The sequence below is a fragment of the Nansenia antarctica genome (assembly GCF_963989245.1).
Source record: "Nansenia antarctica genome assembly, chromosome: 5".
NCBI lineage: Eukaryota > Metazoa > Chordata > Actinopteri > Argentiniformes > Microstomatidae > Nansenia > Nansenia antarctica.
This window is the reverse complement of record NC_137690.1, coordinates 11,088,514-11,091,013: the sequence shown is the minus strand read 5'-3', so window position 1 is coordinate 11,091,013 and position 2,500 is coordinate 11,088,514.

Below are 2,500 nucleotides of genomic sequence, written 5' to 3'. Positions count from 1 at the left end.
CTGGTACGCAACCTCTACTCTCTCTCTCTAAGCCCTCCTGTCTCTCCCTAGTCCCCTGACTGTCTGGCTATGTCTGTATCTCTCTGTTCTCCCTCTCTCTCTCTCTCTCTCTCTCTCTCTCTCTCTCTCTCTCTCTCTCTCTCTCTCTCTCTGCCCCCACCCCCCTCCTATTTCCTCGTTCTTCTTCCTCAAGGAGTGTTTGTCTGCCTTAGAGCCGACCAGTGGAGCTTCATACTCTTCCTCCCCCTGGTAAGCTTCTGTCCCATCAGGATTGTCAGTAAAGGCCTAAGCAGCTGCAGCGGTCGGTTGTTAAATCTGACGTCAAAAGTGACGTTTAGCCATTTCCGGGTCCAAACCAGAAATTCCCCGCACCAGAGTACCAGTGAACTACAGCGGTAGAATGACAGTTTAATCGTTTTTTAGACTCGGATCTATTCATACAACAAGGGACACAGCACTTTCCCGTTTTCTCCATATTGTCAGGGTATTTGAGCCTCGGAAAAGCGCTATATAAATATAATTAATTATTATTATTATTTCGGCATTTCGAAGACAGCGCCTCAGCCAACTTTGGACCCGGAAACACGTCACGACTTAACAACCGAATAGGACTGGATAGGGTGACCTTCCTGCCACTGTGACTGGCCGCATCCACATTCACAAGTGTGTAGGTTGTGTTGTCCAGAACTAACAATCACTCTTTTGTTTGTGTTTGTTGTGTTTGTGTCATTGGGCTCGGTCGATACTTCAGCAGGGTGGACACGAAACATGTCTTATTTGTCCCCTATGAGTGACAGATACCTTTCACTCCTTCTAACCCCTAGAGCCATTATTAATGTCATTAATAACAAAAGCTTCGCAGCATATCCAGTCCTGTGTGATTTATTTCCATCCCACTACCCCAGGTGTGGCCCGTGTGAGATATGTGTGACATTTTGCTGCTCAACATACCGCTTCAAGGCGTTAACAAAGCGGTTTTCACTACGTGGGCACACAAGGGTTAAACAAATCTGGTTCATATTTTTTTGACAAGTTGCATTGAATATATTTCGCTGTTAATGGAGCCTAAAATATGAGGAGGACTTATTTCACTCAAGGTCTCGAGCGATCTATTCTCGTCACTTACTCATTAATAAAAGATGTCTGTGTGTGTCTGCTGGGTAAAGTGAATGGGGTCATCAGCATTTCTGCCCCACCTCTAATTACACACACACACTCATGAAACATGCAAACGAGTCCTGGATTCTGATATTCATTGAAAACCTATCGAATGGAACTCTCCTCCTACATTGTGAGCGAGGGCTGTAACATTATTGACTGGTATTGTATTGTGCTACAGCGGATGGCGGCACAACGCATGAGTGGTCCTGGAGCTATGTCCTGGGCCAGGGGCCGGAACATCACAGAGCACTATCGACTGCTGTAACTGTGAACGGATGATGACTTTTGTCATTGTCACCTCAGTTATCCTCGAAGAACAGTGACTTTATATCTCCTATGTCCTATCTCCTACCTCCTCTCCCTAACTCTGTCTCTCGCCCTCTCACACAACCATGCCTTAATCTCTAGTGTAGCCAATCGTATCTCCCCTTCCATAAACATAAACACACACACACACACACACACACACTTTGCCCCAGTGCAGCCAGTGTATAGAGGGTTATGTAACACCACCAGTGACCGGGTATTCAGGGTCTCATTGACAAATCAGTGTTCCACTGTCCTACCGACTGTCCTACCGACACACACACACACACACACACACACACACACACACACACACACACACACACACACACACACTCACACACCTAGTGTGACAATGAATCACACAATCACCTTGTACTGTACCATTGGATTATATGTAGCCTCTCTCTGTTTGCCATTTGATCCCCCATCCTCATCCATGTTACACTGTGACAGTGCCAATCCAAACCTGTCAAAGTTGTGTTTGACGACCAGGTCAGCTGGCGCTCCATGACCAGTGATGACAACAATGAAGCAAGAACCAAACTCATGTATTCCTCGCTGACCGTAATCGCTTATCTTTGTTATGATAAAATGTAGCTGGGGAGGCTTATGCCAACCCCTGTATCCAGGAGATTGTAAACTATTTTACAACTATTATAACTGTAAAACTATTTCACTTGTTGTTGTTGTTGTTCAACAGCACCATAAAGGAGTGGCTTATGTACAGTATGGTTCCTATTACATATACCAGGGTGTATGGGTGACTGTGAATGGTTAGTAAACTCACTTTTAAATCTTCACAATACTGTATAAATGTCCTTCTTTTTTAAAGGTTGTTTTATTCTGAGTGGGGCAGTCACACTCATATTTTTCATTTTATTGGATAGACATCGTGAAGACAGACAGGAAAGTAAGGAGAAGAGGGCATGGCAGCAGGGCATGGGAAGGATTCAAACCCATGCCAACATGGGCTTGTGCACTGTAGACTGTGGTGTTGGACCACAGGACCACCCCAGGCCACGACTGTAGC